Source organism: Melospiza georgiana, chromosome 3 (assembly GCF_028018845.1).
Source record: "Melospiza georgiana isolate bMelGeo1 chromosome 3, bMelGeo1.pri, whole genome shotgun sequence".
NCBI lineage: Eukaryota > Metazoa > Chordata > Aves > Passeriformes > Passerellidae > Melospiza > Melospiza georgiana.
In genome coordinates this window covers 58,864,664-58,880,210 of record NC_080432.1, presented here as the reverse complement: position 1 = coordinate 58,880,210, position 15,547 = coordinate 58,864,664, and positions in this window count along the sequence as shown.

The window sequence follows — 15,547 nt, the reverse complement described above, 5'->3', positions numbered from 1 at the left end:
ATCTAAAGGGAGGATACCAAGAGGATGGAGCCAGGCTCCTTTCAGTGGGGCTGAGCAATAGGACAAGAGACAACAGGCAGAAACTGATGCACAGAAAATTCCACCTGAAGATGAGAAAGAACTTTACTGTGTTGATGACCAAGCACTAACAAAGGCTGTTAAGTCAGGTTGTGGAGTCTCATTCACTGAAGATTTTCAAGAGGCACCTGAATGTGACCCTGTGCCAGGTGCTCTCAGATGACCCTGCTTGAGCAGGGAGGTCAGACCATATAACCAACTCTGGTCCCTTTCAATCTTACTCAGTCTGGGATTCTGTGATTTTTATGGTCTAATTTTGGAATTCACTTCTGAGTCTGCAATGTTTAGTGGAGCTTGAGGAGAATTTCAACACATATTTGGAAGAGGGATACACAATGGGCTGGTAGCTGACCATATGAGTCCCAGGAAAACCTGAGAAAGACAGGAGATGTATAACATTTTCTTTTCCTTCCTTAGCTATTTCAGAGGCAATATGGGCTTTATGAACTCTCAATGATATCTCTCCAAATGAGCAAATCCAATGATTTTATTAAAAAATGGTTATATTCTTTGGCTTGAGAGGTTATTGTCAAAATAACTCTTCCACAGAAGTGCACTTTATCAAACTCCAGAAGTATAGGCAACAAATTACACAAAGCCACTGTATTTTGTTGACTGTAGTGTTATTTTTTAAATTTCTCTGTCTTTAGGGCACATAACTTCAGTTTCACCTCTGATGTGTGCTTGAAGAAAACAGACTCCTACTACTATCATCATAGTTGCCATCCTGACCGAAAATATCTGGAACAATATTTCTGGAACTAATTGCCTTGCCACACTTTATAAAATGCTTGAAAGATGTGTTTTATATTCATAAATATTCTTTTTAATAACAAACTGAAAGCTAATCTGTATACAGTGAGTCTTTGAAGGTAAGAAGTTAGTAATGTCATATCCTTTGAGACACATCAGACTTTTCTCATGTCATAAAAGAAATAATTGCCTGGGCTATTCAATTCCAGTATTCTTTTAATATGCTTACAGCTACAGAATCAGGCTGAGATTGATTGTCTTCTTTTGAAACTTGTTAGCCTAATATTGATTTTAATGTAGGAATTTTATGTGTAAAGAATATGTTTTTGTTTTTAATGTTTAATAACGTCTTCTTACATTTGCAATAATATTTGTGCTCTGCCAATGAATATTGCAGTATTTTGCATAAACATTTATTATTCAATGGCTGAAATAGCAGAAAGTAAATATAATAAAACCAAGTACTGTATATAGGAGTATCTGTTACACATTTGTTTTTCAAAATGATCCATGATTTTTTATTTTCCTGTTACATAAAGCATGCATGAGGGTATCCTGAAATCTGCCTAAGAAATCGCATCAACCTGCATTAAATTACAGCTACTGTAAGCCTCAAGCATTTTTGTAAATGTCAGAATAGTCTGTGCTTCTAGGTTGAGCCTGAAAAGAGGAAACACTCTGCACCCTGACCTGGAATTGGTATGTGATTTTCTTTTGCCTTCAGAGGCATGGAGGCAGCAGATAAAGGAAAGTAAGCATGAGAGATTATGAGCATTTGATGTTTCTGTGACCCAGGATAACAATGAAGGAATTGGTGGGATACAGGGACTTCTGAGACCAGGCTGACAAAAGGAAAATTTTGAACATTCCTCCCACTCACAAGCATATCTGGATATATTAATAATGGAGCATGTTTGTGTTTCAGTAGAAATAGAAAGCAAAGAAGTAGAAATAACAAGCAAAGAAAATAAGAATATATTTAAAAATTTCTTTACTTTGCTGTTTTATAAATATTAAACAAAAAATTAAAGACTTTTTAAATATCAGAGTCAAAGCAAAACCACACATTTAATTAATTTTCCTCATAAGAGGTTGATGTGGCACAATCTTAAGCATTTCAATAACTATTTTCATTATTCCACATACATATTCCGCTAAATCACAAATTCCTGTTATAAGCACCGCCTAAAATCTCTAGCATTTATTCCATGATCAGAAATTCATAGTTTTATTTTGGCTTCCCCATTCAACACATCTTTCATATCTGAACCATCATCTAAATTCTATTTAGCTTTCCAATCTATTAGATTAATTCTGACAATTACACAATGGGATTTTATGGCACTCATCAGAGCAAATGATGATGGGATTCACACACAGCTCTGCATTTCCCAATGTCCATGGGATGTGAAGACGCCTTTATCCTTCGTGAGGGTTTGGAGATTAATTACAGAGAAATAAAGCATGCTGTCCAAGAAGAGAACCCTTAGCCAACCACCTTGAAAGCTTTATTGTTGGTGTGCATCCTTACTTTTCTGCATGGAGCAAGACACAGCTGACACTTGTTTTGCAGCGAGCACTCTTGATCCAAAGGCAGTGTGACCACATGACACCTGAACTCTAAATCCTTTGCAGCTCCATGACATAGCACAGTCAGCAGTTGGACTCTTGGAAAATGCAGCTGGAAAGCTTAAGAAAGACTATCTGACTATTTGAATTAAGATTTTTTCAGGTAATCAGAAGTCTCAAGTTGTCTAGAATTCTCTACATGTGCATACTTGTGTGCAAGAGAATCAGCTGGATTTTCTGACCTAAGCTGTGTGCAAGCTGGCCCTAACTTACTGCCTCTGGATACAGGGGGCTGACAGAATACACATCAATGATTTTCCAAAATTGGCTGCAGATTTGGGTGACTTGTATCATTATTTGAAGGCTCACATTTCAGTTAGATTTAGGCACTTGCTGAAAAAAATACACATTAAAGTATCACAAATCTCCTGCCAGCCTTGCTGGAGCTCAGACTAGTAAACACACACAGGTAGTAGCGCTGCTGAAGTATCACTGCTCAGTGCTGGGGAAAGAGTGAAAAGCTTTGTAATGAAAACACTCTGGAACTCAACCTAAATGCCTGTCTTAGCTCTCTGCAGGGAGACAGCTGGTCACACTGACATGGCAACACATTTCACATTCATTTCTGAGTGAACACACTGCTGAGACAGCCCTCAGACACAGATCCTTCAAGGCTGGATCTGGCAACAGGCACTTTGTTGAGGCTGCTGTTGTCAAATAGTCCAGGTTTGTATGCTGCTGGCTGTGAAATCCCGGCTGGCTTCTGCTGCGTGCGTTCCCAGCTTTATGTGCTGCTGTAAAATGATGGATTTTTTCCACAGAAATTTTGCAGATTCAAAAGTAATAGTTTGATCTGTGCTATGTGATCTACAGATGATATCCATCTATGTGGCATTTTCCCCCATATTCTTGTTTCATTAAAAAAAATTAAAGAATATTCATAAACATAAGTTTACTGGTGGTTTACCTCCATTGTAACATTCTTTACTTCTGCAGCACCCCAGTAGTCTATCACAATTTGGCTTGTATAAATCAGGTTATCCTGGAAATTTATGCAGTCACATCTAGAAACAACAAGAAAAAAAATCTAGTGAAATACCAGCAAACCCCAACTGCTGCCCCAAAAAATTTGGAACGCTTTATTCTTTGTGTTGTATGGTGCAAATACGTAATATTAACAGTTGATGAAAGAAATCCAAAGATGACAAATGTCTGGAAAACTTTACCCTGACAGAAGCAGCCAAGAGGAAATGCTTGTGCACCATTAGCACAGGACATGGATTTTACTTAGGAGATTTCAGGAGCTCCTGCTTCCAGCACAGAGTTTATAGAAAGGCAAGAAGCAAAGGACATGTAGAAGCAAAAGTAATTTCAAATTAGACACAGTGTCTGGTGAAGCAATGAACCAAGAGACAAACACCCACACAGACATTTTAGATGGTAAAAGTGCATCTTGGGCTCTATGGAAACGTCCTGTCACGCTGCTAAACCCTGCAGTGATGGGAGAGCTCTGCTGCAGCTCACAGGCAACAGGGTGAGCTCACCACATCCAGCAAGCACGCAGCAATCACTACCCTGAATGTGCACCAGACCACAACTATTTTGCAAACTAATATCTTGAAGAAAATAGTTACTGATTGTAATTGCCCTGCAAAATTACACTCATCATTGGCAGACAATGATTAGCGTTCATTTTGCAGCTTATTTGAAAATTAGTGGCAGACAATGCTTCTTGCTAATTTAGTAGGAGGATGGGGAACATTTTGCATGACCTCTTGCCACAGCTGTCTACGTGAGCCAAGAAATAGATGTTACACACTTGGTGTTTTATTCATCGCTGAATTTTATATTAGCATTGTCTTTTGGATTTTGTGTATAGATTTTAAACTCCAAGTCTTGGTTTAAAACTAAAAATCAATTACCCCTATTTCAACTCACCATAGTTTGCTAAGCTCCAAATCAGTGCTACACTGACCCTCAGTATAGGGTGATAATAATGTGATTCCAGTCCAAAAACTTTGCTCTATACAAAACCCTGAAAACAAACCTAGACATGTCATGCTCTCCCCACATGGTTGATGGATGTTTACTTCAAGTACGGAGGAAAGCTCTCTCACAAATAATAGAATTTCATCAGACAGAGAATAAATAAAGGCATTTATTATTCCCATTAAGTCTCAAATCTCACCCATTTTATATAGATGTGAGTATATAGATCAGCATAGTGCACCCAGATGATTTCATGACAATGGCAGATTTTTCTTAACAAAATGTACTGTTCTCTGGGTCATAGACTGATTTCAAATAAAAATGTTCCAAAAATTAATTTTAAGAATGATAACCTTGTCAGAGAATATAGTTTTTGTCTAATAATTCTGACAGCCATAATCACAGAAATGTTATTTTTTCAAAGTGTTTTGTTTGTGGATTTTCTAATTCTATGATGATATTTTTGTCTCATACAAAAGTGAGAATGAAGTCCTTAGCTCTGTGTTTTCCCATGTGGGTGAGGTCAAGCTACTTCACATACATGGGTGACCTGCATCACCTTCATCTCCAACATATGGTACTTCACTGATCCAATTTACACTAGCATTCATATTAAACAAGTAGGAAATTTGCTTCTTTGCACCAATACATTTGCAGATAATGATCTTATTCCCTCAAAGCATCTCTGGACACGATCTCAATAGTGTGGATTTGACTTAATTTTGGGTGATCTGTGGAAAGAAAATCGCACCACAATCCTCATTTTGATTCAATTTTGATGGTAATCTGTTACTCAGCAGGAGGAACGATTGCAGAATTTATCCTACAGCAACCTTAATGAAGAAAATATTATGTACAGGGGTTTTTATCTTCACAGAACAGTGAGACAGTTACATGAGGTCGCTTGATCTCCCCTAGTATTAAGGCAGCACCTCACATTGCCTTGAGGTGGCTAATGAGTATTTTATACATGTAGGTCCACAAGCTCTCCTGTGAAGATAGTGTTCTAAGGTAAAGTCATGAAATAATGTACCTGTTTTCAAAGTGACAATCTCCTTGTGGGATCCTTCAGTGTCCAGAAGATTTCATATGCCTTGTAGTGCACTATCTAGAGCAGCCAAAACATATTCAGTCATTTTCTGTCTTTCAGATACATAGCTGAGTACAAAAAAAAAAAAAAAAAAAAAAAAGAGATTTACACAAAAGAGTGCAAAATCTACTTTGTTTTTAACCCCAACCAGACTATGTGTTTATTGTGAATTGGGATGGTTTTTTTTTTTTTTTTGTTTGCGTTTTTTTTGGGGGGGTGTATTTTTTTTTTTAATCTTATCTATGCTCTACTGTGAATGAATTAAAGTGTACATGGCAAAATTGTGAGGTTTAGGGGTTTAAACAAAATTTAGGAGTTTAAACCTTTTTGTTCTAAAACACTTTACTATGACAGAACTGTAGATCTTAGTCCTTTAAAACAAACTTTACTATTTAATAACTCCTTTAATGACTACTAATTATTTCAAATAGCTAATATCTTTAAAATATTTATCTTGACCTTTTATTCTTGGCAGAATTTTATTGTGGCAGAATTAGAACATTCTGATGATTCATTCTTATTCATCTGCAGTGGATAATTCAACTGCACCTACTTCCTTCAAAACATTATCTGCACAATTGTATTCATTATTATTTCAGCTGGTGTCACAGGTTTCAAAAGAGCTTGCTATTCTGTATATTGCCCACATTATCCTAAGCCTGTTTCTCATCTTGAGAATGAATGATAATTTGAAATCATAAAACCAGCAAAAAATGAGCAGAGCAGAGTCAGTTCTTTAGTAAGATTTTAACTTGCTGCATTGCACATTTCTTTTCAGTGTTGTTGTAGGCAAAACAGATTCATTCAACTCAGGTGCATTTCATTGGTTTGCAAACAGTGAAGTAGCAAAAAGGCAAAGGTAGCAGAAAAACAGCAAGAAATGGAATCAGAGAATTGTTTGGTATGGAAGGGACCTCTGGAGATCAGCCAGTCCAAATGTCCTGCGAAGGCAGGGTCACCTGGAGCAGGTGACACAGGAACACGACCAGGTGGATTTTGAATGTCTCCAGACAAAGAGACTCCACAACATTCCTGGGAAGCTTGTTCTAGTGCTCCACCACCCTCAGAAGTCCTTCCTCATTTTCTTTGGTTTTAGTTTATGGCCACTGCTCCCTGTCTTATCCCAGGGCACTGCTGAAATGAGTCTGGCATCACCCTCTTGAAATCCATTTTTGAGATATTTATATACATTAAGGAGATCCCCTCTCAGCCTTCCCTTCTCCAGTCTAAGCAGGCCCAGCTCTCACAATCTCTCCTCATAAGAGATACTCCAGCCACCAAATCGTCTTTATGTCTTCCGCTGGACCCTCTCCAGGAGCTCCTTGTCTTGTACTGGGGAGCCCAGAACTGGACGCAGCACTCCAGATGTGGCCTCTGTAGGGTGGAGCCGAGGAGCAGGATCACCTCCCTCAGCCTGCTGGCCACGCTTCCCAAGGCACCCCAGGACACCATTGGCCCTCTTGGCTGCAAGGGCACTGCCGGCTCGTGGTCAGCTTTCACCCACCAACACCCCCAGATCCTTCTCTGCCAAGCTGCTCTCTAGTAGGTCAGCCCTCAGCCTGTGCTGGTACTTGGGATTATCCTTCCCAGGTGCAGGACCCTGCACTGGCCCTTGCTGAACATCATTAGGTTTCTCTGTGCCCAATTCTCCAGCCTATCAAGGCCCCATTGCATGGCAGCACAGACTTTAGGTGTATCAGGCACTCCACCCAGTTTTGTATCAGCAGCAAACTTGCTGAGGGTGCTTTGTGTTCCTTTGTCCAGGTCATTGATAAACAAGTTGAATAAGGCTGGATCCAGTACTGATCTCTGGAGAATGCCTCTGATTACAGGTCTCCAACTGGATTCTACGCTGCTGATTGTGATCCTCTGAACTCTGCCATTCAAACTGTTCTTGACCCTGCCCACTGTCCCTTCACCTAACCCACACTTCCTGACCCTGCCTAAAATAACAGAACACAGAAGTCAGAGAGGTAGCAGCTGGAATTATAGGAAAAAATGAGAAATAGCATTTGTTGTTCCATCTGAAAGGTATTTAATCTTTTTTCTCTTCTACCTCACAACCATATAAAATGTTTATATTTGTAATTTTCTTTTATCTTCTTGCCTATTTCATTCGCTGTTCTGTTCCCCTTGTTTTTCCTTCATTCTCTCTCTGGTGGTAATAAACCTCAATGTAATTCCAGTAACCATTGGTGTCATTATTTCTAGAATTCATAATCTTGCCATTCCTTTGTGCTTCATCATAGCCCCACAACTATGTAATGAAGGGGTAAGAAAAAATTCCCTAGCATCAGATTTCTTGTCACACCTGTCTTTCAGATCTCAAGAATAAGGACTGCTCCACACCAGGTCACCAATTGAAGTCACTCTCTCAGTAAAATTTACAATTAAGTCAACTGCTGTTTGCTGATCTGTATGAGAAGTGACCCTAGTCCACATCAAATCTCTGGTGTCTGAGGCTGTATACTGGCACCTTAATTACTCCTGACATTGTCAGCCTCACAGCTAGCAAGAAATTAAAATATCATAGAAACTGAGCTATCTTCCCACCTAAACAATCTTTCCAGAGAGATGGTTTATTTGCTCTTTTCCCACACAAGTATTGAAGTACACCTGATGGAAGATTATTTACAAACTAAGGAGTGGAAAATTCATTATTCAGTTCAGAGAATATTGGATTCATGATTGGATAATACAATCAGGATTGTGACACATACTTGCTTATAAAGTGAAAAATTTTGCTGCTCTTCTGCAAACATCAGTCAATTAAATGTCCAGAATGTTGTTTACCTTTTTTTTTTCGTTCACTGAATTAATTTTTGAGAGTGCAAAGGCTAAAATTGAAGCCCCTTTTTTCATTTGGTTGGAATTCTTTAAACCAAGAAATAAAGTGTGGGGAAGTGCTTTTGCACATTATTTCGGTTCACAGGTTCTTTCTGAACTTGAGTTTTTTCCACTGAAATTGAGAATCAAGTGTGGCTGTAATAGCAGAAAAACAAAACAACATGACTTTTCCTCTTTGTCTTGCTCTGTAGTGGATACTATCACATTCCTCTTTAGCAGTCAGTGACATTTTATGAATCTAATCTCAACCCATCCTTCCCTGAGGATTTCTGAGAGGATGTAGCCTTTAGATAAATCTTCAGTAATTAACCTAATAAATACTACCAAGGCAAAAAACAGAACCCTTCCTCTTACTCCCTTTTTATTCTAGCAAAATCCTATTCCTAGCAAAGAAAAATTCTGAAATGTAAGAAGGAAACAGATCTGGTGAAAGAATATTAGTTTTAAGCTATCATGCAGGGACTGACAAATCCATGATTTCTCATAATGGCAGTGCATCTTTTACTATGAAAACAAGATATGGTGACTGCTCTGAAGAAGAAAACCACTGTAACTTTTCTTTTACTTTAATTTCAGAGGTGATACATTTAATACAGAAAATATACTCATTAGCAAAATACCTACTGGCACAGGGAGTGCTCAATGCAGTCCATGCTCACCACTTTGAGGGAGCTCAACTTTCTGTAAATAGAAGGCCGTGACTTTGTTTTGTCAGAAGTTTTGTCAATTTTTACATAATAAATATATAAAGAACTTCTGTATTGAGAAAAAATAGTAACTCACCTTAAAGTATGAAAGACGTATATAAGAAAAAAGGTTGTTAATAGCAGTAAAGATTAGAAGCTGCATCATGATCTCCCTCTTGCACAAACAGTAATAGTTTCAACTCCATGTGGTGTTAGCAATCTGACTTGTTAACAGTAACCTTCCATAAAATAGGAAAAACAAAGGGTTTTTCTGAATCAGATTTTCTTCAAGTTTACAAAGCTAAGGCACATATACTCTTTAAATTCTGAATCATAACTCAGGGGAAAGAGTTTACTTTGGTAGAGTTTCTGTTTTTAGATAGTGCAAATACTCATTGCTAAAGACCCAGTTCTTCTACAAAAGGAAAATAACCTCAACAGTCTGCTGACTCATACACCCTCCTAGGTAGATACCAAAGTCTCTATCTGTTTCAAGGACTTCTCTGACCACTGTCTCACAGATGACAGTGGTAGCAAACAACGCAATTAATTTTTTTTTACATATCCCAAACTTATGATTTAGACATGCTCTTAAAATAACTCCAGGACTGTCCTGTTTAGAGAATGCCTATTCTTGAAAAGCCAGCCTGAATGTGAAATGCCCCCCAAGCTCTCCAGTGTTATCTCACCTATAGCAAGTGGGAGGGGCACACAGAAAAACAAAACAAAACAGTTCTCAATCTAGGCATTGACAGAGCATCTGAGAGGGAAATTTTCAGCTCTGCTACTCCTAAATGAAGCAAAATCTCACATTTGAACCTTGTCCTATGTGACCATCTAGTAGGTCACAGATGCATTTATCATGAAGTAAGACAGAAACACAACAGTAATTGTGTTTCTGAACTTCTTGTGGGAAACAAGCTATTGTTTTGTGCTGTGAGCATAACTCATTCAACAAGACATATCTCTTTGTCTTAATGACTGTTGATTATTTATCCCTCCTAATAAATAATAAACTCATTTTTCAAAGCTATAACTGAAAGGCCAAGGGCAAAAGGGCAAATTCTATGGTATTTTCTTTTATTCTAGAAATAAATATGGTACAAATCATTCCCATGGAAGCAATAGAGAACTGAAATATTCCTCAGGCAAAATGTGTAAGAATTGGAAATTACTTACTCTAAAAGTCAAAACCATAGTACTAAAGGAATAACAATGGAATAAAAAAAGCTTTGCCCATATCAAGAAATCCAAAACAGACTGGCATAAAATTTAACACAGTCAAATAGTGTTTCAGTGTTTCTATCACTGTCATATTTAAAAGCATGTAGAGCTTTTTGGATATCTCCATTTCTGCTATGACATGATCTATGACCAATGTAGGCTGGCAGCATAAAACTACATGAGCTTGTGATAAGTAAGTAAAAAGTTCAACATGATATTCTGCAGAGAGCTACCATAAGATACAGCTGGAATGCAATGTTTCTACTTCATAGAGTTTGTGTCATTTTAGCACAAGGTGAAGACAAATGGAGAGCTTTGACAGGTTACTTCAAGTGCCCAGAAAAAGACAAGAGAACCAGTTAACACAGAAATATTATAAGAGCTAAAATTGTTCTAAATAATGAGGTTAAAAATGAAATTTTTACATTTAAGAGGGTGAAGGAAAGAACCTAAGAATAAAACCTGATATAGGAATCCATCATTGTTTGCAAAAGAAAAAGAAAGCCTAATGTCTTATATTTTTGCACCCAAAACTGCCCCCAGCACTCAAGGTGAGGCTGCCCCAGTGCAGAGGAGAGAAGGACAATCCCCTCCCTTGCCTGGATGGCCATGCTGTGCCTGATGTACCCCAGGACATGAAATGGGAAACAAACGAAATAAGTAAAATGTTAAACTGTAATTTTATACACCGTGTCAGATGTTTTCACCCTTTGATTTGCCTGTGAGTGCCACACCATCACATTAACTCTATAAGGGTGAGAAAGACTATGGAGCAAGGCACACATTTTCTAACATAGCTTCCCTTTTGTCTTTAACTGATGCTAGGATTTTAAGGTGATTAATGTCTGATAAAACACAAAAGAAAAAGCCATAGCTTTCATCATAAGTAAACCCACATGAGTTTATAAGGTTCAGTGGAAGACATGACACAGTAAAATCAGATAAATACTAAAATTAGAAAAGTTTTACTAACAACCAGAAGCGAAAAGTATATTATTGTACCATTAACATTTTTTAATATGTGAGGTTTAACTTTCAGTTAAAGAAACACTTTTTTCAGGTTTTTGAAGAATGCATGTTTTGTTTTTGAAATAGTTACTGAGCTATCAAGAGAAAGTCAGCAGCTCCTAACAACTTACGCAATGAATGATTTTCTTGCAACATACACATCTTTTGGTCAATATAGTAAAATACATGAAGAAGAAAGGTACAACAATATGATAATGTTTTTTCCCCAAAATACATCACACACCTCTAAATGAGAGGGAGAAGCAATTAAAAATAAGTGAATATTAAGACCCCAAAATTAAATTCACAGACAACACAATAACTTTGTAGGGAATCTGACCCCTGGTCTCTTCTAAGTATTAAATAGTTAGCAAGTAGTCACATAATAACTTAATACACTAACTAAATATATTTGCTTACCTAAAAATGAGAGAAAAACTTATCTTGAAATGTTTTTAAGCAACACATTAGGCAGCACATTAGTGCATGACACTTTATGTTCTTCAGTTTCCATTTTCTAGCTCATTGGAACATATGAAATTGCTTCAAGACATTTGTAGGCAGTAAAAAAGGAAGTGTTATCTCAAACTCCTTCACGTTTATCTTGCACCTGAAGGGTAAGTTGTTAAGTAGTTGCTGAACCATTCTATGAACTCCAATCCTTTCTGGTCATTGAACTCCTGAACTTTTTATTGAAGGTGTTGATTTTCCCACAGCTGCCACATGTACTTTGAATAGGACTGAGGTAAAGTGACTAAAGTGACTTATAAAAATACTCCAGTAAACTGCAAGTGTGTAAATCCTGTGGCAAAATTTTGTTGAATATGCACACATTTATAAATATACTTATCAATTTGAAATTTAAAGATCAACACAACACAAAGAAAGCCCTAAGTGAGGCCTGTCTTCTGCCATACCATTTTTTTCAAATGAGTAGACACAAGTGACACTTAGTTTGCAGTTTGCTCAGAGTGTCTTTTAGTTATAAACTTTATTTCTATATAAAATGACTCCTTAAAAATTGCATAATAGTTTTTTATTGTCTTTTGCATGACTGTCTATACCTGACAGGTAAACGCCATTTACTTTATTCAATTAAAGCTTCTTTTTAGAATAATTTGTAAAAAAAAGCCCCATAATTTTTGAAATCATGTCAGTTAAGGGGAAGCAAAAATACAAACAGAACTAAACAATAAAATAAATAAAAATAAGTGCCACTGACAACTGAAAGTCATTGTCAGTATGTACAAATACAAGTTCAAATTATGCCGAGGCTTTCAAGTATCAATTTGTTTGTATTTTGAGTGATATTTAAAAAGCACGTTCAGTGAACAAATCCTCAAAATACTACATTTTGCTTGAAGCTGTATTTATAACACATTTTCTTTCTTTCTCATGACAGTAAAATAACACATCTCAAATACCATTTCTGTAAGCATATTTGCAGGTTGTCAGGAAAAATAACATCAGATCAGAACAACTCTTTATTGTAAATTTACACCTATCTTAGACTAGCAAATCATTGACTACCTGGAAAAACCTCAGCTGAGTAGTTCAGTGGCATCAATACAAATCCTTGCACTGGTTTGCCTCATTCATCTGAAGTAGGAACTATAAGTTATCACAGGAGTAAGAATGAACTGTAGTTCTGGATCTGCAAGTCTCCTTTTTTCAGCACTCTGTAGAAATACCTTAGTCATACACAGAGCACAAAATTTACCTTGATTGTAAGACTGATGTGTGGAGTTACTCCAAGTCTAAAGTGAGGTATCTGTGACAGCTGAGAAGGGAGTTTCAAACACCTCTGTGTAACCCTCCTGAAAAAACACAGTCTCTTTCAGGATATTACAGTCAGTGGGGGTCCTCTTCTGGAGGGTGATTTATTGAGCCACTTCCAAAAAATGCTCCTTGAGAAGGGTGAGGTCTGTAGGAATCATGTCACATCCGCTCATGATGAAGCACAGATGATATTACACATGTTCCTTTTCAGATGCTTTTCTGACACTCTGAACATTAAGGACCTATGCAAAACTACTGTCTAATTTTTCCTCCTCATAGTGAATAAAGAAGGGAGAAATGGTATCAATCACGTCACCCTCATTAGATTAGATTGACAAAGGGGAAATTCTCCTTTTGCTATAGGAGTCCGTTAGGGGCAGCTAGAAGGACTTGTCCTTTGTATGATTTTTAAATTTTTTTAACCATTACATGCAAACTTTCCAGTCAGAGCCTGCTAAAAGTTGATCAGAGGGAGCATAAATAACTGTTAGAATGGAAATGCATGTGGGCATGAATTATCAGCTAACACACTGATCCAAGACAGAAATTTTGATTAATATATTTTTTTTAAATTCAAGTAACATTATTAAATTATTTGCATTTCAATCTTCTAACACTAAGTATGTGATTAGCGACTAATTCATTCACTTGAATCAAAGCTATGCTGTAAAAAGATTGTCTGGATTTTCTTTTCACTCTGAAGTAGATGAGGTCTTTGTTAATTTTTAACTTATTTACCCTGTGAAGCTTCAGCTCTCACTTTGCACAGAAAACTGGTATACTTGGCACATTAAGAAAGCTTTTCCATTCCTTCTGAAGTGCCCTGCTTTCAGCTTTAAGGACCATGTGGGTGGGTGATGTCTTCTGTGGTTTGACCATCATATTGATTGAGGCTGTTCAGGCTGTCAGCAGTAGAGCTAGATATCAAAACAGCATGTGAAAACCAAAAAAGATCCGAACAAAATTATTTGACACCCAAATCCAAATGGAAAGCAAAGATCCCGCAGTAGCTGTACCCTCTCTTGATCTCCCGTGCCTCTCATATCATTTCCATGTCAGACACTAGAAGTCAAGGCCTATTTCCAGCAGACACAGTAGGGAATATAATGCAGAAGTAACAGCACTACAAGCCTAGGTTTAGCTTTTACTCCTTCTTAGGTTTTAATATTGTCATGTCCTCAAACAAGCAAGGAATTTGAGAGCAGAATAGCAGGGCATCAGGGAACATAAAACATCTTTACATTAATTTTGATCTCTCTCACTTCTTTTTTTCCTAAGTTCATCCATCTTTGGTTGCTTGGGGCCAAATAATACATATGGAAGTCAGTAAAGAACTTTGTGAAAATAAGAAGTAGGGATAAGAGAAGAGTAAGCCTCTGTAATGCTCAAGCATAATTTAAATACTCTGCTCCCTCAAACCATAAAGCTTCCAAGAACCTCAGACAAACAGAACATACATTACTTACAACACCCCACCAGCCATCCTCTCCTAACCTTGTGTCCTCTTCTATATGCAAAGTCCACAGATATCAGACCTCTCAGATTAAAAATCATTACTTCCTATACACTATGTTCCACAGAAAAGCTTTTGGAAATGAAATATTAGGAAAGTTAGCTATCAAAACAAGCAATTAGGATTTGAACTGTTATCCAGCTTTATTTTCTGGTTTGCTTTTCAAGTAAGGAAAGAAGTGGACAAACTGTTTGGGGACATATATGCTGTCATTATATTGCAAAGGTTCCACATTGTTACCTCCTATTTGCAAGAGTTTCATACCTCCTTGATGTTTCCCATAGGCAGCTCCTCTAAACACTAACCCTTCCCTCACACAAAAACCAACCAACCCACTCTTTTATAACACTCTTCTTCTTATTGGCTAGAGCTATAGCCTGGTAAAGTCAGGCCTGCTCTTAATCTTTAATAATTAGCCCAGCTGCAACTCCTTAGGGGTGAGATTACTTTCTATACTACCTTTATTTTCTTATATTCTATCCCCCTACACACATGTAATAATTCACAGGAAAAAAAAATATTATAGAGACTCAGAAGTGTAACTCTTCCTAAAGTTGACAGAAAGGCATATTCAAACCTGCAAGTGTTGTAGTTTCTTATGGGAAGAGCTGATGCACAATTCCATGGTGTGTAAGGTTTTGTTTGAGAATATAAAACACTACCTCCCTAAGCAAATTATCACTATTTCCCCAGTGAGATCATTGCCCGGTCAGGTATGCTGGCATCATCACACATACTCCCTTCTGCAACAACATGCTGCTCTCAAATGAACTTAGTGGGAAAAGACTAAAAAAAAAAAAAAAAAAAAAGCAGCAATCTCCCTCTTTAAAGAACGCAGACTCACCCAGACATCTTAGATGAAATGAAGGTGGAGGCAGTGTCACATGCAGTTTTGCCAGTGGCTGTGAGGACACAGGGACTCCTAGTAACAAGAAGGATGTGCTCAGGGTGCAGGTAAGTGCAGTAGCATCTTGCTCTGCTGCCACACAGCTGGAACCAAAAATCCTCTGT